The 21738-nt window shown below is 45.2% G+C and overlaps 1 non-coding gene across 1 annotated transcript; it reads left to right on the top strand.

Moving 5' to 3' along the window:
- Positions 1-13052: 13052 nt before the first annotated feature.
- Positions 13053-13139, top strand: TRNASTOP-UCA (transfer RNA opal suppressor (anticodon UCA)). The gene has a single exon. It is a non-coding gene; the product is annotated as a tRNA-Sec (tRNA).
- The last annotated feature ends 8599 nt before the right edge of the window (positions 13140-21738 follow it).

The following is a 21738-nucleotide window of genomic DNA, read 5'->3' as shown; positions in this document are numbered from 1 at the left end:
CTTGCGGGGCTCTTGCTACAGACTTGTGGGGCTCTTGCTATAGACTTGCGGGGCTCTTGCTATAGACTTGCGGGGCTCTTGCTACAGACTTGAGGGGCTCTTGCTATAGACTTGCGGGGCTCTTGCTATAGCCTTGCGGGGCTCATGCTGCAGATATGCGGGCCTCTTGCTATAGACTTGTGGGGCTCTTGCTATAGACTTGCGGAGTTCTTGCTATAGACTTGCGGGGCTCATGCTATAGACTTGCGGGGCTCTTGCTATAGACTTGCGGGGCTCTTGCTATAGACTTGCGGGGCTCATGCTGCAGATATGCGGGCCTCTTGCTATAGACTTGTGGGGCTCTTGCTATAGACTTGAGGGGCTCTTGTTACAGACTTGCGGGGCTCTTGTTGCAGACTTGCGGGGCTCTTGCTATAGACTTGCGGGGCTCATGCTGCAGATATGCGGGCCTCTTGCTATAGACTTGTGGGGCTCTTGCTATAGACTTGTGGGGCTCTTGTTGCAGACTTGTGGGGCTCTTGCTACAGACTTGCGAGGCTCTTGTTGCAGACTTGCGGGGCTCTTGTTACAGACTTGAGGGGCTCTTGCTATACTCTTGCGGGGCTCTTGCTATAGACTTGCCGGGCTCTTGTTGCAGACTTGCGGGGCTCTTCCTATAGGCTTGTGGGGCTCTTGTTGCAGACTTGCGGGGCTCTTCCTATAGGCTTGCGGGGCTCTTGTTGCAGACTTGCGGGGCTCTTGCTATAGACTTGAGGGGCTCTTGCTACAGACTTGCGGGGCTCTTGCTATAGACTTGTGGGGCTCTTGCTGCAGACTTGCAGGGCTCTTGCTGCAGACTTGCGGGGCTCTTGCTACAGACTTGCGGGGCCCTTTCTACAGACTTGTGGGGTTCTTGCTGCAGACCTGTGGGGCTCTTGTTGCAGACTTGCGGGGCTCTTGCTCTGGACTTGCGGGGCTCTTGCTGCAGACTTGATCTGAAAACACAATTATTCCCATCATGGGATGCCCTGTGTATTTGTGTATATGTAATAATAATAATAAGAAAAAATGGTGCCCTAATTCAAGAAGCTATGCAGCAAAAGTAGATAAATATGTAGGAATGTATATCCATAATTAAAAAAAAAAAAGCAGTAATATGCGATAATGTTGTGAAACAAAGATAAAGTGCACTAATTCCAGAAGCTATGCAGCAAAAAAAAAAAAATATGCATGAATGACTGTCCCTCATTAAAAAAAAAAATGTGATAATAAGGGAAACTGTGATGAAGAGAGCTAATTCAAGAAGCTAAGCAGCAAAAAAAGACAAATATGCAGGAATGCCTATCCCTAATATAAAAAAAAACACTAAACAAATTACAGTAACATGCAATGGTATGTGAAACTCTGATAAAGTGCACTAATTCAATGAGCGAAACAGCAAAAATAGACAAATATGCATAAATGACTATCCCGAATAAAAAAAAAAGATACAATAATATGTGATAAGATGTGAAACGGTGATACAAGTGCTCAAATCCAAAGCAGATATTCATCTGCACTTTTATCACTGTTTCACATATTATCAGATATTATATTATTGTATTTTTTTTATTTGGGATAGTCATTTATGCATATTTGTCTATTTTTGTGGTTTTGCTTCTTGAATTAGTGCACTTTATCACAGTTTTGCATATTATCATATATTACTGCAATTTTTTTGTGCTCTTTTCTAAAATAGGGATAGACATTTATACATATTTTTGCAGTTTAGCTTCTTGAATTAGCGCTCTTTATCACTGTTTCACATATTATCACATATTATCGCTTTTTTTCCCCCTTTTTTCCTAAATGAGGGACAGTCATTCATGCATGTTTGTTTATTTTTGCTGCATAGCTTGTTTGAATTAGCGCACCATTTTGTTATTATTATTATTACATATAAACAAATACACAGGACATCCCATGATGGGAATCATTGTGTTTTCAGATCGAGAGGCAGCAGATGCATAAATACAGAGATTGGAGAGAATAGCCAGCACAATTCATGGATCTCTGTATACAGCACAATTCATGGATCTCTCTGTATACAGCACAATTCATGGATCTCTCTGTATACAGCACAATTCATGGATCTCTGTATACAGCACAATTCATGGATCTCTCTGTATACAGCACAATTCATGGATCTCTCTGTATACAGCACAATTCATGGATCTCTCTGTATACAGCACAATTCATGGATCTCTCTGTATACAGCACAATTCATGGATCTCTCTGTATACAGCACAATTCATGGATCTCTGTATACAGCACAATTCATGGATCTCTGTATACAGCACAATTCATGGATCTCTGTATACAGCACAATTCATGGATCTCTCTGTATACAGCACAATTCATGGATCTCTCTGTATACAGCACAATTCATGGATCTCTCTGTATACAGCACAATTCATGGATCTCTCTGTATACAGCACAATTCATGGATCTCTGTATACAGCACAATTCATGGATCTCTCTGTATACAGCACAATTCATGGATCTCTCTGTATACAGCACAATTCATGGATCTCTCTGTATACAGCACAATTCATGGATCTCTCTGTATACAGCACAATTCATGGATCTCTGTATACAGCACAATTCATGGATCTCTGTATACAGCACAATTCATGGATCTCTCTGTATACAGCACAATTCATGGATCTCTCTGTATACAGCACAATTCATGGATCTCTCTGTATACAGCACAATTCATGGATCTCTCTGTATACAGCACAATTCATGGATCTCTCTGTATACAGCACAATTCATGGATCTCTCTGTATACAGCACAATTCATGGATCTCTGTATACAGCACAATTCATGGGTCTCTCTGTATACAGCACAATTCAAATCTCTCTGTATACAGCACAATTCATGGATCTCTCTGTATACAGCACAATTCATGGATCTCTCTGTATACAGCACAATTCATGGATCTCTCTGTATACAGCACAATTCATGGATCTCTCTGTATACAGCACAATTCATGGATCTCTGTATACAGCACAATTCATGGATCTCTCTGTATACAGCACAATTCATGGATCTCTGTATACAGCACAATTCATGGATCTCTGTATACAGCACAATTCATGGATCTCTCTGTATACAGCACAATTCATGGATCTCTCTGTATACAGCACAATTCATGGATCTCTCTGTATACAGCACAATTCATGGATCTCTCTGTATACAGCACAATTCATGGATCTCTGTATACAGCACAATTCATGGGTCTCTCTGTATACAGCACAATTCATGGATCTCTCTGTATACAGCACAATTCATGGATCTCTCTGTATACAGCACAATTCATGGATCTCTCTGTATACAGCACAATTCATGGATCTCTCTGTATACAGCACAATTCATGGGTCTCTCTGTATACAGCACAATTCATGGATCTCTCTGTATACAGCACAATTCATGGATCTCTCTGTATACAGCACAATTCATGGATCTCTCTGTATACAGCACAATTCATGGATCTCTCTGTATACAGCACAATTCATGGATCTCTCTGTATACAGCACAATTCATGGATCTCTGTATACAGCACAATTCATGGATCTCTGTATACAGCACAATTCATGGATCTCTGTATACAGCACAATTCATGGATCTCTGTATACAGCACAATTCATGGATCTCTCTGTATACAGCACAATTCATGGATCTCTGTATACAGCACAATTCATGGGTCTCTCTGTATACAGCACAATTCATGGATCTCTGTATACAGCACAATTCATGGATCTCTGTATACAGCACAATTCATGGATCTCTCTGTATACAGCACAATTCATGGATCTCTCTGTATACAGCACAATTCATGGGTCTCTCTGTATACAGCACAATTCATGGATCTCTGTATACAGCACAATTCATGGATCTCTGTATACAGCACGATTCATGGATCTCTGTATACAGCACGATTCATGGATCTCTGTATACAGCACAATTCATGGATCTCTCTGTATACAGCACGATTCATGGATCTCTGTATACAGCACGATTCATGGATCTCTGTATACAGCACAATTCATGGATCTCTGTATACAGCACAATTCAAATCTCTCTGTATACAGCACAATTCATGGATCTCTCTGTATACAGCACAATTCATGGATCTCTCTGTATACAGCACAATTCATGGATCTCTCTGTATACAGCACAATGAATTAAGCTCCCTGTATACAGCACATGGATCTCTTTACAACACAGTACAATGCAATCATCTCTCTATATACAATGCATGGCTCTCTATATAACCCCCTATAGCTGGTGGTATTCTGCATCATTACTGTATTGCTGGGATTTGTAGCCCTCTTTAAAGTGTCTATTCCCACCTCTCGTTACATACACACATTGTCTGCTATATCTCAGCATATAAACATGGCAAAAAAAAAACATTCCAAATTGTTCTTCACCAATGGGATATCAGGGTTACGCACTAATTGATTTATACCTCCCTGAATTCCATATCCGATCTCTTGGTTACCACTCACCTCTCTGCGCACCACTCCCAAAAGGATTCTATGGCTGCCCCAGCACCAATTAAAGTGGATGTAAACCCTTACAACACACTTTGACCTACAGGTAAGCCTAGATTAAGGCTTACCTGTAGGTCCAAGAAATATCTCCTAAACCTACACGGTTTAGGAGATATTTGCCCGAAGACAGGCACTGCGCCGTAGACAGCGGCGCGCAGGCGCAATGAGCGCGGCATTTCCAACGACGGAGCTGCCGCGCGTGTCGGCTCCCGTGCGCATGCGTGGGAGTGACGTCATTGTGGCTTCGCCGAATGACAGTGGCGGAGCTGCGAGACCCCACCAAGAAGATGGATGCGCCGGACTACAGGGGACAGCAGTGACTTCGCTGGCTCCTGTGTCAGGTAAGTGACACATAATGGACTACGATGCGATGCGATGCATAGTAGTCCATTATGCTTTGCCTTTGCAGGGAATGAAAGAGGAAGTAAACCCATCAGGGTTTACTTCCTCTTTAAAGAAAAACCTTATACACAGCAGGGAGCAGTGATGAAAATTCAGCCACAGCGACCCCTTGTGGAGGGATAACTATTACAAAACATAACTGAGCCAGAAGTTGCAGCAGACTTTCAGAATGTTTGCAAAGAAATTTGATAAGGAGTCAAGCAATACAGACCTGCTGTGATTGTGCAACAAACTTGTGAAGTCTAGCAAGAGCTTAGCAAGTCATTTTCAAACTCGAAGCACAATTATTTGCTATCTGGGCACCAGTGCTGCTAATCAGTGCCCACAAGTGCCACTTATCAGTGCTATCTATCAGTACCCATCACTGCCTCATCATCAGTGTCACTTATCAGTGCTGCCTATCAGTGCCCATCAATGCCACCTATTAGCGCCACCTATCAGTGCCCATCAATACCACCTATCAGTGCCCACCAGTGCCACCTATCAGTGATGCCTATCAGTGCCACCTATCAGTGCCCATTAATGACGCCTATCAGTAATGCCTATCAGTGCCCATCAATACCACCTATCAGTGCCCATCAGTGCTGCCTAGCAGTGCCACCTCTCAGTGAAGCCTCATCAGTGCCCACCAGTGCCACCTATCAATGAAGGAGAAAAACAGAAAAACGACCTGTTTCCCAAATTGTATGACAAAATATGAAAAACGCTTAGTTTTTTTTTTTTTTTTTTTTCAAAAGTCTTTATTTGTTTGTTTAGCAAAAATGTAAAAAGAAAAACCACAGTGGTGATTAAATACGACCAAAAGAAAGCTCTATGTGTGTAAAAAAAAAAAAAAATGATAAAAAAATAAATTTGGGTACCGTGTTACACAATCGCGCAATTATCATTCATCTGACAATTGGCCTGGGCAGGAAGGGGATATAAGTGCCCAGCAAGCAAGTGGTTAAGTACTGTAGTTTGGTGGCATTCCACGAGTGTGCGCAATTTTAAAGCGTGACATGTTAGGCGTAACTTCATCTTACATATTTTACAAAAAAAAGGGTTATATATTATGTTTTTTTTTCAGTATTCATTAAAATGCATCGCAGCGATCGTTGTTGCGGGGGGGGTCAGTCTGACACCCGGCAACTACGATCTCGGTAAAGAGTCTCCGACGGAGACTCTTTACCACGTGATCAGCCGTGTCCAATCACGGCTGATCACAGTGTAAATGGGAAGAGCCGGTGATCGGCTTTTCCTCACTCGCGTCTGTCAGACATAAGTAGAGGAGAGCCGATCGGCTGCTCCTCTGACAGGGGGGGTCTGTGCTGATCGATTATCAGTGCAGCCCCCCCGAGGATGCCTACACTGGACCACCAGGGACGCCACCAGACCACCAGGGATGCCCAGCAGAGGTAATCCTCCAGGGATGCCAGTCAGGCACAATGGATGCCAATCAGTGCCCATAATGGATGGCAATCAGTGCCCACAATGGGCATCACTGATTGGCATGCATTATTGTTTGGCACTGATTGGCATCCATTAGTACAGTATAACACCTGTGTTGCTAATGAGTGCCCACCTGTGCCGCTAATGAGTGCCCACCTGTGCCGCCTATCAGTGCCCACCTGTGCCGCCTATCAGTGCCCACCCATGCCCATCTGTGCCACCTACCCATGCCCATCTGTGCCGCCTACCCATGCCCATCTGTGCCGCCTACCAGGGGTCAAGTCCTGGAAAAAAAAGTGTGGGAACTCCCACCCAAGATCCATTCCCCCACCAAAAAAAAAAAGAAAAAAAAAAAAAGGTACGCTCATATGCATATATACTTCACAGAAAATACAGTACAACATTTATTGTAAAGTGCCAGTTTACAAAAACAAAATAACGTGTCAAACAAAACAATCAACACAATGGGTGATGATCTTTCCCTCGCAGGGAATTTCTACCACAAATACACCCTGTTCCAAATTCTGTTACACAGCCCATTAGAAAATATCCCACAAAAGGAATAAGTATTGGCAGAGTATTGAAGAGTATTGGCAGGGTATTGCAGAGTATTGATAGGGTATTGCAGAGTATTGGCAGGGTATGTATTGAAGAGTATTGGCAGAGTATTGCAGAGCATCGGCAGGGTATGTATTGGCAGGGTATTGCAGAGTATTGATAGGGTATTGCAGAGTATTGGCAGGGCATTGCAGAGTATTGATAGGGTATGTATTGTAGAGTATTGATAGGGTATTGCAGAGTATTGGTAGGGTATGTATTGCAGAGTATTGGCAGGGTATTGCAGAGTATTGATAGGGTATGTATTGTAGAGTATCGATAGGGTATTGCAGAGTATTGGCAGGGTATTGCAGACTATTGGCAGGGTATGTATTGGCAGGGTATTGCAGAGTATTGATAGGGTATTGCAGAGTATTGGCAGGGTATTGCAGAGTATTGGCACAGGTTGCAGAGTATTGATAGGTTATTGCAGAGTATTGGCAGGTTATTGCAGAGTATTGGCAGGGTATGTATTGTAGAGTATTGGCAGAGTATTGGCAGGGTATGTATTGGCAGGGTATTGCAGAGTATTGATAGGGTATTGCAGAGTATTGGCAGGGTATGTATTGCAGAGTATTGATAGGGTATGTATTGTAGAGTATTGATAGGGTATTGCAGAGTATTGATAGGGTATTGCAGAGTATTGGCAGGGTATTGCAGACTATTGGCAGGGTATTGCAGAGTATTGATAGGGTATTGCAGAGTATTGGCAGGGTATTGCAGAGTATTGATAGGGTATTGCAGAGTATTGATAGGGTATTGCAGAGTATTGGCAGGGTATTGCAGAGTATTGATACTGATAGGGTATTGCAGAGTATTGGCAGGGTATCACAGAGTATTGATAGGGTATTGCAGAGTATTGATAGGGTATTGCAGAGTATTGGCAGGGTATTGCAGAGTATTGATAGGGTATTTCAGAGTATTGATAGGGTATTGCAGAGTATTCGCAGAGTATTGCAGAGTATTGATACTGATAGGGTATTGCAGAGTATTGATGAGTATTGGCAGGGTATTGCAGAGTATTGATAAGTATTGGCAGGGTATTGCAGAGTATTGATAGGGTATTGCAGAGTATTGGCAGGGTATTGCAGAGTATTGATAGGGTATTGCAGAGTATTGATAGGGTATCGCAGAGTATTGATAGGGTATCGCAGAGTATTGATAGGGTATTGCAGAGTATTGGCAGGGTATTTATTGGCAGAGTATTGGCAGGGTATTGCAGAGTATTGGCAGAGTATTGCAGAGTATTGATAGGGTATTGCAGAGTATTGGCAGGGTGTTGCAGAGTATTGGCAGGGTATGTATTGCAGAGTATTGGCAGGATATTGAAGAGTATTGGCAGGATATTGAAGAGTATTGGCAGAGTATTGGCAGAGTATTGAAGAGTATTGACAGGGTATTGCAGAGTATTGGCAGGGTATTTATTGGCAGAGTATTGGCAGGGTATTGCAGAGTATTGGCACAGTATTGCAGAGTATTGATAGGGTATTGCAGAGTATTGGCAGGGTGTTGCAGAGTATTGGCAGGGTATGTATTGCAGAGTATTGGCAGGATATTGAAGAGTATTGGCAGAGTATTGAAGAGTATTGGCAGGGTATTGCAGAGTATTGGCAGGGTATGTATTGGCAGGGTATTGCAGAGTATTGGCAGGGTATTGCAGAGTATTGACAGAGTATTGCAGAGTATTGATAGGGTACTGCAGAGTATTGGCAGGGTATTGCAGAGTATTGGCAGGGTATGTATTGCAGAGTATTGGCGGGGTATTGCAGAGTATTGGCGGGGTATTGCAGAGTATTGGCAGGGTATGTATTGGCAGGGTATTGCAGAGTATTGGCAGGGTATTGCAGAGTATTGGCGGGGTATTGAAGAGTATTGGCAGGGTATTGCAGAGTATTGGCAGGGTATGTATTGCAGATTATTGGCAGGGTATTGCAGAGTATTGGTGGGGTATTGCAGAGTATTGGCGGGGTAGTGCAGAGTATTGATAGGGTAGTGTAGAGTATTGATAGGGTATTGCAGAGTATTGGCAGGGTATTGCAGATTATTGATACTGATAGGGTATTGCAGAGTATTGATAGGGTATTGCAGAGTATTGGCAGGGTATTGCAGAGTATTGATAGGGTATTGCAGAGTATTGGCAGGGTATTGCAGAGTATTGATAGGGTATTGCAGAGTATTGATAGGGTACTGCAGAGTATTGGCAGGGTATGTATTGCAGAGTATTGGCGGGTATTGCAGAGTATTGGCGGGGTATTGCAGAGTATTGGCGGGGTATTGCAGAGTATTGATGAGTATTGGCGGGGTATTGCAGAGTATTGGCGGGGTATTGCAGAGTATTGATGAGTATTGGCGGGGTATTGCAGAGTATTGATGAGTATTGGCAGGGTATTGCAGAGTATTGATGAGTATTGGCAGTATGGATGAGTATTGGCAATTTGGCAGGGTATTGCAGAATGCAACTTACTTACACACTACTAGTGACTGACCTCCTGGTATTCTCTTCCCTTCTGTTCTGGGGGGAGAAGAACTAAGTAAACTCAAAGTGCAGCGGCTGTTTCCACAGGAGGCACTGGGTAGAGGGGAGCGGGAGGACAGTCCGGCGCGCGTGTGTCACACTGACGGTCTCGTGCCTGTGCGTGCCCACGCCGAAGTCATGTGACCGGTTGCTAGGCAGGGGCCGCTCCGCATCTAGCAACCGGTCACATGACTTCGGCGTGGGCACGCACAGTCACTCGGCGGCTGAGGAGCGGCGCGGACTACGCGCTGCATAGCCTCAGCCGGCCCGGCTCAGATAGCTAATGGGAACGGCGTTCCCGCTGTGGAAATAGTACGGGAACGCCGTTCCCATGCGTTCCCGCAGCACTCGAGCCCTGCCGCCTACCCATGCCCATCTGTGCCGCCTACCCATGCCCATCTGTGCCGCCCATCCATGCCAATCCGTGCCAGCTATCAGTGCCAATTTGTGCCACCTATCAGTGTCCATCCGTGTAGCCCATCCGTGTCGCCCATCCGTGTCGCCTATCAGTGTCGCCTATCAGTGCCGCCTATCAGTGTCCATCAATGCCACCTCATCAGTGCCACTTCATTGGTGCCCATCAGTGCCGCCTTATCAGTGCCCATCAGTGTAGCCCCATCAGTGCCCATCCGTGAAGGAGAAAACGTACTTATTTACAAAGTTTTGAAACTGAAACAAAAAAAAAAACATTTTTTTTTCAAAATTTTCAGTATTTTTTTATTTGTAGCACAAAAAATAAAAACCGCAGAGGTGATCAAATACCACCAAAAGAAAGCTCTGTTTGTGGGAAAAAAATGATAAAAATTTCATTTGGTACAGTGTAGCACGACCGCGCAATTGTCATTCAAAGTGCGACATCGCTGAAAGCTCAAAATTAGTCTGGGCAGGAAGGTGTTTAAGTGCCCTGTATTGAAGTGGTTAAAAACCGCTGTGCACATACCATGTGACATAAAAAATTGCAACAATCGCAGCAAAAAAAATTGCTGCTACAAAATGTAATTTTCTACCAAAAAAAAATACAGATCTAAACTTGTAAACAAGAAGTGCATATATGTGCGGTGGGGAATCTCTCAGCCACCTGTGATTAGCTGTCATCTTTTACCGCTTCCCGGTGGGATAGGCCAGTCAGGATCAGAGTTGTGTCCCCTTTCCCTGATCCTCAGTGACGGGGTAACACTTCCCGGGTTGGATTCTTCAAAAGTTCGGCAAACATTCGCACTTCTCCCCAAAAACTGTCCGTTTTCCAACCATCTCATCTAAGAATGGAAAAGCTGCAATATGATAAATATTTGCTTTTGGGTTTAATACCGATTTCATCTCTTGATCTCCGGAAAGGTTTTCCCCCCTTCATGACCAGACCATTTTTTGCTGTTTGGCGCTGCGCTACTTTAACTGGTAATTGCACGGTCATGCAACGCTGCACACAAATTACATTTATATAATTTTTTTTCGCCCAAATAAAGCTTTCTTTTGGTGGTATTTGATCACCACTGGGGCGGTTTATATTTTATTATATAAACGAAGAATAATAAAAAAAAAAAGATACAAAATCTCCATCCCCAATAAAATATACAAATGTTTATGTATGGATCCGCAGATGTGAGTTCAAACTTTGATTTGAACCCTTTTTTCCCCTCTTAGTTCCCCTTTAACCACTTCCTGCCAGAAGGACGTTCCTCTGGTTTCAGTGCTTATACTGGGAATGATGCCGCACCTCAGTGACAGCTATTGGTGTTTTTTTAATGGGGTGGGGCAGCAAACAACCCACCTGGCCGCCGGTGGAGCGACACTAGCATAGCTGCCCCTACCCCTCCCCCCCACGGCATGGCACCAACACCCCCAGCAAACTCCCTCCCCCCACCACTCGCCATCCTTACCTTTGTTGTGGGCGATGAGAGCAGAGGTCAGAGGTGTTGTAACACAACTGGGTGGGCTCCAGTCGCATCCTCTGCAACCCGAGCCCCCCCCCTATTTTGAAGCCTATTAGAGCCTCTGGCCTCTGACTCTAATCAGGTGCTTCAAACAAAAACTCCCCCGCCGCTGTAATTCATGCCCTGAAAGGGGCTGAACGCATGAATAGGGGGCGGCTGCGACAGCCATGGATAGATTCATGCATAAATCTATCCATTGCATGTAGGGGGTGGCGAGGAGAGAGGGGGTAGCGCCCGGGTGTCCCTAATGGACGGGCCGCCACTGGTGCACCTACAGGTATGATTCTGGTATGTAAATTTGCAGCCAGTAATTCTCTTTCTTGCAGAAGTGATCCGAGTGGCTAATTAGCCACTCGATCATTCCTGTAGGTGGCGGAAGGGGGTCCCATCCCCCCACCGCCTCCGCCTCTCCCGGGCTCTACCGTACGGTCGTGGTGCACCGGGAGTGATACGGCCGGCAGCGATGTACAGAGAGAGAGAGAGAGAAGAACTGACGTCATTCCCTCCTCTCTGTAACCCCCATAAATCGGGAGCGACGAGTTATGTGGTCACTTCCAGTTCTACCTCTTCATTTATCTGGGCACCAGTGGCCAGTAAAGCAGCCGATCGGACCGATCTGTGTGTGATCGGCTGCATTGGAGGCCAGAGGAGAGATGTGGGGTCTAATAGAGCCCACATCTCTCCATAAAGAGGACCTGTCACGACCCATGCTGTCACAGGGAATGTTGTTCACCCCTTGTGATAGCAATAAAGTTCATCCAAAATAAATCCCCAAAATAAACAAAGTGTAAAAAAAAATGTTTTTGTATAAAATAAATAATACATTTATTTTTAAAGCGCCCCCGTCCCGCTGTGCTTACCCGCTAATGTGGTGCATACATTACTCCGGCACGCTTATGTAAACGGTGATCGCACCACACATGTGAGGTATTGTAGCGAATGTCAGAGCGAGAGCAATAATTCTACCACCAGACCTCCTGTGTATCTCTAAACTGCTAACCTGTAAAGGCATTTAAAGCGTAGCCTTTTAAAGCATGACATGTTAGGTACCTATTTACTCGGCGTAACATCATCTTTCACATTATCCAAAAAAATTGGGCTAATTGTAGCTTTTTTTTTTTTTATTTATGAAAGAGTTTTTATTTCATAAAAAAAATTGCATTTGAAAAACTGCTGCGCAAATACCATGTGATAAAATTGCAACACCCAACATTTTATTCTATAGGGTCTCTGCTAAAAAAAAAAAAGTATATATATGATGTTTGGGGGTTCTGAGTAATTTTCTAGCAAAAGTTAGCGAAGTGTCAGAATTGGCCGGGATGGCAAGTTGTTAAATATGTAAATATGTTTCCATTTGCCAATACCCAGAATGCTTTTCACAGCACAGCAAGCAGCTGGGCCAGCACTGTCTCTGCTCATTGCTGCATCTCATCTTGCATATACTGTGTTGTAATTGGATAATTCATTGAGCTCCGTGCCAATCCCAATCCCAATATTAGAACCTTTTTTTTAAAAAAAGTAGGAAAAAAAAAAACCCTCCGTAAGTTATATCGTCCCGTCAGCTCCGGCTTTATATATAACATGGGACGGAGGGTGTCATTGCCTAGATGATCCTCAGTGGTCTGGGGTGCAGGCTTCAAACCTGTAGCTGCCTAGCGGCAGAGTGGTTCAATTCCACCCTCTGGGCGTTGGTGGTCATTTGGTTAAAGGGGTTGTAAAAGTTCGTTTTTTATTTTCTAAATAGGTTTCTATAAGCTAGTGCATTGTTGGTTCACTTACTTTTTCCTTTGATTTTCCTTATAAATGTTTTTTTTCTTTTTTTTCTTTGTTTTCTTTGTCTGAATTTCTCACTTCCTGTTCCTCCTCAGTAAGCTGTTCAGTAAGCTGTTCTGGCTGACTAACCACCAGCTCAGATGATGGTGAGAAGTTTACTGAGGAGAAACAGGAAGTGAGATATTCAGACAAAGAAAAAAAACATTTATAAGGGAAATCGAAGGAAAAGGTAAGTGAACCAACAATGCACTAGCTTAGAGGAACCTATGTAGAAAATAAAAAACGAACCTTTACGACCCCTTTAAGATCAAGTGTATCTTGTTCTTCTCATTGTCCAGTAGGGGGCACTCTACTAACAATACCTGTTCTTATCATTGTCCAGTAGGAGGCACTCTACTAACGATACCTGTTCTTATCATGGTCCAGTAGGGGGCACTCTGCCATCATTCTGGTCTTTAGGCTGGGATGGCTGGCTGTATAGTATCCTTGCTGGTTACATGGGGGTTCTGAGGGCCCTTCTGGTGGGAAAGAAACCTCGAATTAAGACCCCACTGGTAAGGTGAAGTTTGGGAGTATTTCCCTGTTGTGGTTCTGAGGGGCAACGGGAGTGGTGACCCAGCGTTGGAGTAACACAAAGGGTTTGGGACCCCATTTTATGAAACAGCACTAGGCCATCAACACCTCATACTTCATGGGCTAGGCCTTTTGGCAGAGACTGGGGCAATTTTTGTTACCAGGCTGCAGGGTCAAGCCATTGGCACCCTGGAGCCCTAACTGCCACCCGGGGGGGCGCATGCGGCCCTTTGGTATATGATGTGCGGCACTCAGCAGTCCGTAGTGGGAACATTGATTAAGATCATAGCATTGATCTCTACCAGTCTCATGTAACATCTTCCCAGTTTTATATTGTCTTCTGCAGCATCTCCCCACCCAACAATATATCCTGCCCCCAGCCCCCTCCCCCTATGTCCTCACTTTTTGACCCTCATATCCTCTATTAGGTCTGCAGTCTATGACAGTCCTGTACAGCATTATATTTTACCCTTTACCCTTTAGCCCTGTGCTGATGTCAGGGGCCACATTTGAGGTCCCCTTTAGCTCATAAGTTGACAACCACTGCATTGGCACCTTTTTTATTTATTGTCTCTCTATATTTGTGCCTATCCTGAGGTCTAGAGGGGATGAGGATGTGTGGCCCCTAGGTTCTTTACTCTCCTGCCTTGGGAAAGGTGGAGGGGAGGTTGATGTCTCTCTTTGGGCGAGCCCCTCGCCCAATGCTCCTTGGTTGCCTTTGGGTGATCATGAGGAGTGGAGTCTTCTGGGCCTTTTGGGTGGGGGTGGGGTTGGTGTCTCAATTTGGGTGAGCCCCTCACCCAACGCTCCTTGGCTGCCTTCGGCTGATCATAAGGAGTGGAGTCTTCTGAGCCTTGGGGGTGGGGTTGGTGTCTCTCTTTGGGAAAGTGCCTCAACCCAATGCTCCTTGGCTGCCTTCGGCTGATCATGAGGAGTGGAGTCTTCTGAGCCTTTTGGGTGGGGTTGGTGTCTCTCTATGGGAGAGCCCCTCACCCAACGCTCCTTGGTTGCCTTCGGCTGATCATGAGGAGTGGAGTCTTCTGAGCCTTTTGGGTGGGGTTGGTGTCTCTCTATGGGAGAGCCCCTCACCCAACGCTCCTTGGTTGCATTCGGCTGATCATGAGGAGTTTGAAATTGCAACAATCGCCATTTTATTCCCTAGGGTCTCTGTAAAAAAAAGATATATATAATGTTTGGGGGTTCTAAGTAATCTTCTACCAAGAAAAAAAAGATTTAAACTAGTAAACAAGAAGTGGCAGAAAAGGCCAGGTCTTCAATTGGCCCCTTGCATATTATTATTATTATACAGGATTTATATAGCGCTGACAGTTTACGCAGCACTTTACAACATTGGGGTAGACATTACAATACAATTCAAGACAAGGGGAATCAGAGGGCCCTGCTCGTTAGAGCTTACAATCTAGGAGGGAGGGTCAAGATATACAAAAGTGTAATAGCTGTGGGGGGTGAGCTAATGGAGAAAATAGTGCAGTTGTTAGATGGAGGCAGGATAGGTTTCTCTGAAGAGGAACATTTTCAGGGATCGCCTAAAAGTGGATCAATTTGAAGACAGTGACAGATTAGGGTAGGGAATTCCAGGGGATGGGCGAGTCTCGGGAGAAGTCCTGGAGGCGGATATGGGAGGAGGTGATGAGGGAGATAGAGAGCAGGAGGTCTTGGGAGGAACAAAGTGGGCGATTAGGTTGGTATTTTGAGACTAGGTTGGTGATGTAGCTGGGGGCAGAGTTGTGGACGGCTTTGTAACTTATTGTTAGTATTTTGAATTTAATTCGCTGGGCAAGTGGCAGCCAATGGAGGGATTGGCAGAGAGGGGTAGCAGACACTGTGTGGTTTGTAAGGTGGATGAGTCTGGCAGCAGCATTCATGATGGACTGAAGGGGGGAGGAGTCTATGTAAAGGTGAGCCAATGAGGAAGGAGTTGCAGTAGTCAAGGCGAGAGATAACCAGGGAGTGAATCAGGAGCTTTGTGGTTTCATTGGTTAGAAAGGGACGTAATTTAGAGATGTTGCGGAGGTTGAGGCGGCAAACTTTGGAAAGTGATTGGATGTGGGGCTGAAAGGAGAGTTCAGAGTCCAGGATAACACCTAGACCCTGACATGGGGGGATGGGTTGATGGTTGTGCCATTACTCTTGAACGAGAAGTCAGGGGAAGAGGAAGGTGGGGGAGGAAATATTATAAGTTCGGTTTTGGACAAGTTGAGTTTAAGGAAGTGTTGTGACATCCATACAGATACGTCTGTTAGTAAGTTTGCGCTGTGTGAGGAGAACGATGGAGCGAGTTGAGGGGTGGAGAGATAGATTTGTGTGTCGTCAGAGTAGAAATGATAATAAAAACCATGAGAGGCTATCGGCTGACCCAGGGAAGAGGTGTAGATTGAAAATAAAAGAGGTCCAAGAACAGAACCTTGGGGGACCTGGACAGAGAAGGGAAGAGGAGTGGAGGATGTAGAAGTAGTTGTGACACTGAAGGTGCGTTGGGACAGGTAGGATGAGAGCCACTGAAGAGCGCAGTCACGGAGACCAAGGGAGTAAAGTTTTTTTGAGGAGGAGGGGTGGTCAACCATGTCAAAGGCAGCTGAAAGGTCCAGAAGTCGGAGTACAGATTAGTGTCCGTTGGTTTTTGCAGTAATTAGGTCACTTGTGAGTTTTAAAAGAGTTGAGTGTTGAGGGCGAAATCCAGATTGAAGAGGATCAAGAAGGTTGTTTTTAATGAGGTGGTCATTCAGTTGGTTGTAGACCAGGCGCTCAAGGAGTTTAGAGGAAAATGGGAGCAAGGAGATAGGGCGTAGGTTGTTAGGATTGGTAGGGTCCAAGGATGGCTTTTTAAGTATGGGGGTGACCAGTGCATGTTTTAGAGCATTGGGGGAAGATGCCAGAGGTGAGGGAGAGATTAAAGATGTGGGTTAGAGAGTGTAGTATAGAGTCAGAGGGTGACCGTCGTATTTGAGAGGGAATAGGATCCAGGGGGCAGGTGGTTAGGTGGGCGTTAGAAAGGAGCTTAGCAATTTTGTCTGTAGTAGCAGTTTTGAATAAAGGGAGCATTGAGAGTACCTGTTGTAGTGGGGTCTTAACTGGGGGAGATACCTATAGAGTGGAGATTTCATCACGGATTGTATCAATCTTGTTTTTGAAGTGATTAGCAATCTCCTGGGCAGTGAGTGAGTCAGTGGGTGGAGGCGGTGGAGGACGGAGTAGAGAGTTTGAAGGTAGAGAAGAGTTTACGGGGACTGGACGAGAAGGTGTTAATAAGAGTTGTAAAGTAGGTCTATTTGGCAGTGTGGAGGATAGAGTAGTATTTTTGGAGGGCAGATTTGTGATGGTTGAAGTCTTTGCGAGACTTGTTCTTGTGCCACAGACGCTCAAGAGCAAGACTACGTTTTTTGAGAATTCTAGTGTTATCTGTTTGCCAGGGTTGTTGTTGTTGCCAGGGTTGTTGTTGCCAGGGTTGTTGTTGCCAGGGTTGTAGGGTCGAGGCCTGATTCTGCGTGTAGTGATTGGAGCGAACTTGTCCAGGGTGGAGGACAGGGTTTTATTGTAGATGGAAGTGGCTTGGTTGGGGCAGGACAGAGGAGAGATTTTGTCATAGAGGTGGTCAGCAGCAGAATAGAGGAGAGAAGAGTTGAAGTTGCGAAAGTTTCTATGGGTGATGGTTAGGCAATTGGAGGGAAAGGTTTTGGAAGACAGGGAGAGAGAGAAATTACTTAGGTGATGGTCGGAAAGAGGAGAAGGATTATTTGAGAAGTTGCATGGAGTGCATAGGTAGGAGAATACAAGGTCAAGGGTGTTGCCGTCAGAATAAGTGGAAGCCTGTACCCATTGCTTCAGGTCAAATGAAGAGGTTAGACTAAGAAGTTTAGAAGTCGCAGGAGTGTTTGTATTAGCAGGGATGTTGAAATCACCGAGAAGGATTGTGGGAATTTCTGAAGACAGAAAGAAGGGTAGCAAGGCAGAGAACTCATGAAGGAAAGTTGATACTGGTCCAGGGGGCCGGTAGATGACAGCAATTCTTAGGGAAGTTGGAGAGAATAGACGAATACAGTGAACTTCAAATGATGAGAGGGAAAGAGAGGGAGGGGAGTGAATAACCTGGAAGGTGCTCTGGGGGTATAGGAGGAGTCCCACTCCACCTCCCTTGCGTCCATTAGGCCTAGGGGAGTGAGTCCAGTGAAGGCCACCCTGGGAGAGGGAAGCAGGAGAAGGGGTGTCAGATTCGTGGAGCCAGGTTTCTGTGAGAGCGAGTAGATTAAACGAATTAGTGATAAAGAGGTCATGAACAGCGGTGAGTTTGTTGCAGACAGAGCGAGCGTTCCAGAGGGCACAGGAGAGGGGGAAGCTGGTTTTGGGTAGAAGAGGAATCGAGACTAAATTACGTAGATTGTGACTGCCAGAGGGTGTAGGGTGATGGGTGTGTTGGGTACAGTTAAATAAGGGAGGCCCAGGGTTAGGGGAAATATCTCCAGTGGTTAGGAGAAGTAGAAAAGTAAGAGAGTAGGATTTGTATGAGGGGACATGCTTTAGTACCCTGGGGTGTTTGTTAGCAAGTGGGCTTAGAGTTAGAAAGAGGTGATGAGTGCAGTAGTAAGGAGAGGGGAGAAGTGATGGCGATATGTACAGATTGTGGGGTGGAGCAGGGGGGGGCGAAGAAAAGGGAGTTTGAGGAGAGAGGCTGCAAGTGTGAAAAGGAGGAGAGGTAAAGAGTGCATGTTTCAGAGAGGAAGGAGAGATAATTTGGCAATGAGGTCACCTGCAGTCTGCTTTGTGCAAGTCGCTGAAGTGCAAGAGCAGAAGTGCCACTTATTTAAAGAACCCCACTTCTTTGGAAGAACCCCCTGTATGTGTAGCCCCCTATATGTGTTCCCTCGTAAAGAAGGCCTTGTTTTTATACTGTGTTGGGGCGTGGGTTGAATCTGGCAATTAATCAATCAGGAGGTAATATTGGGCACACAGCTAGCAGAGCAAATCTTTTCACATCACATTCAAATTGAAAGAGGACCAAAAGGCCAAAATTGTAAAGATAAGAGAACCCGTAATTTACCGTATTTTTCGGACTATAAGGCGCACCGGATTATAAGGCGCACTAGCAACGACCGGCTGATAAAATTGATATTTCCATATATAAGGCGCATCGGACTATAAGGCGCACGGTCGATTTTGTGAGAAAATTTAGGCTTTTACGTGCGCCTTATAGTCCGAAGGTTTACGTCAAGAGACCGGGTGGCTTTTTCCACGAATCTCCATCCCTATTGATCTGTGACTCCATGCGCGCCCATCTGACAGATACTGTTAAAGCCCAAGTGAGTGCTTGCCATCATTCCGGGTGCATTAACCAAAGAACTCCAGCGATGTCAACAGGTCATATATAAGGCGCACCGGATTATAAGGCGCACGGTCGTTTTTGTGAGAAAATTTAGGCTTTTACGTGCGCCTTATAGTCCGAAAAATACGGTAGGTAAGACTTAATAGCTAAATAAACATTGAAATAATGTGAGCATGCCTACAGATTGAGATTGAAATAGCAGTGACAAACAGATTTACCAAAGAAGCAGGTGAGCAGTAGAGTCAGTGCTCAGTTTGAAGTAGATGGGGGGGGGGTATAAACACAGATTTACCTGTGAAGAGAGAAGAAAATGTTCAGATGGATCTTGCAAGAGCAGAAGTGCCACTTATTTAAAGAACCCCACTTCTTTGGAAGAACCCCCTGTATGTGCGGTGGGGAATCTATCAGCCACCTGTGATTGGCTGTCAGCTTTGACCACTTCCCAGTGGGATAGGCCAGTCAGGTTCAGAGTTGTGTCCCCTTTCCCTGATCCTCAGTGACGGGGTAACGTTTCCCGGGTTGGATTCTTCAAAGGTTCATCAAAACAGCACATTCTTCTCCCCAAAAACTGTCCGGTTTCCAACCATCACATCTAAGCCCTTGTACACACGGTCGGAGAATCCGTCGGAATGTGTCCTATCGGACCGTGTTGTCGGATAATCCGACTGTGTGTGGTATGCATCGGACTGATTCCGTCGGAATATTTTCCAACCCAATTTTGCAACATGTTGGAAATATTTTCCGAACAACTGGTCCGATCGGACATACTCCGATCATGTGTAGAGAATTCAGATCGGACCAAGTGCCACGCATGCTCAGATCAAATTCCTACACCAAAGCTATTGGCTACTAACCTGAACGTAGTCCCGTCGTAACTAAATAACGTCATCACGTTCTGAATGATCGGATTTTCCGACAACTTGGTCCGACTGTGTGTATGCAACAGTTTCGGACACAATCCGTCGGACAAAATCCGACGGATTTGGTTGGCAGAATGTCCGACCCGTGTGTACAGGGGCTAAGAATGGGAAAGCTGCAATATGATAAATATTTTCTTTTGGATTTAACCACCTCGCGCCCGCCCTATAGCCGAATGATGACCGTAGAGCAGGCGCTTTCGTCCGGGTGGCCGTCCCTGGACGTCCTGTTTACTTCCGCAATGCGCGCCGCCGCGGGCGCGCATCGTGGAAGTTCTGTGTTTGCCGTGTCCCCCGGGGACACACAAACACAGATCGCTGTAAACGGCCAATCACAGCGGCCGTTTACGGCGTGATTGGCATGTCCAATGGCATGTCCAGTCCAACCTATACAGAGGTTATTTATCAAATGTCATAGATCACGTTAGTATTATAACCCCATATTATACACTAAAAAATATCTAAAACCGTTCTTTAAAATTAGTATATATAAATTAATGTTAATATATACTCAGCGCCGCTCTCCCTCCTCACACAGACAGCGTGTGAGAGGGGAGAGATGAACGGCTGCAGCGGCCGTCAGTGTGTAAAAAAAAAAAGTGTAAAAAAAAGTGCCATCCTCCCCCAGTGCCATCCTCCCCCAGTGCCATCCTCCCCCAGTGCCATCCTCCCCCAGTGCCATCCGCCCCAGTGCCATCCACCCCAGTGCTACCTGCCCCCAGTGCCACCTGTTAGTGCTATCTGTCCCCAGTGCCACCTGTTGTCAGTGCCATTTGTCCCCAGTGCCATCTGTCATCAGTGCCACGTATAAGTGCCATCTGTCATCAGTGCCAAGTGTCATCAGTGCCACATAGTGCCATCTGTTATCAGTGCCACGTATTAGTGCCATCTGTCATCAGTGCCACGTATCAGTGCCATTTGTCATCAGTGCCACCATCATCAGTGCAACAGTGTCACGTGCCATCTGTTGTCAGTGTTACGTGTCATCAATGCCACTTATCAGTGCCACGCGTCATCGGTGCCACGTATTAGTGCCATCTGTCATCGGTGGCACGTATTAGTGCCACGTATTAGTGCTATCTGTCATCAGTGCCACGTATTAGTGCCACGTGTCATCAGTGCCACGTGTCATCAGTGCCACATATTAGTGCCATCTGTCATCAGTGCCACGTGTCATCAGTGCCACGTATAAGTGTCATCATTGCCACGTATCAGTGCCATCTGTCATCAGTGTCACGTGTCATTGTCCTGGTATTTCAAAAGTGTAATAAGTAGTCAACAAGTTAGATGTGTAATTTATGTTCCTAGAACACATGATGGCGCTCCCTACATGTTGGGCCTCTCTATGTGGCCAGGCTGTGAAAAAGTCCCACACATGTGGTATTGCAATACTCAGGAGGAGTAGCAGAATTTTTTGGGGGGTGTCATTTGTGGTACACACATGCCACGTGAGAGAAATAACCTATTACAATGACAATTTTGTTGAGAAAAATAAAAAAAATGAAAAATCTTAATTTTGCAAAGAATTGTGGGAAAAAAATGACAACATCAAAAACCTCACCATGCCTCTTACTAAATACCTTGGAATGTCTACTTTCCAAAAAGGGGTCATTTGGGGGGTATTTGTACTTTCCTGACTTTTTCGGGTCACAAGAAATGAGATCGGCCACCAGTACATCAGATGTG

Source organism: Lithobates pipiens, unplaced genomic scaffold, assembly GCF_037356315.1.
Source record: "Lithobates pipiens isolate NorthernLeopardFrog02 unplaced genomic scaffold, aLitPip1_a1.2 Scaffold_19, whole genome shotgun sequence".
Lineage (NCBI taxonomy): Eukaryota > Metazoa > Chordata > Amphibia > Anura > Ranidae > Lithobates > Lithobates pipiens.
The sequence above is the reverse complement of the archived record's forward strand: the minus strand, read 5'-3'. Positions and strand labels throughout refer to the sequence as shown.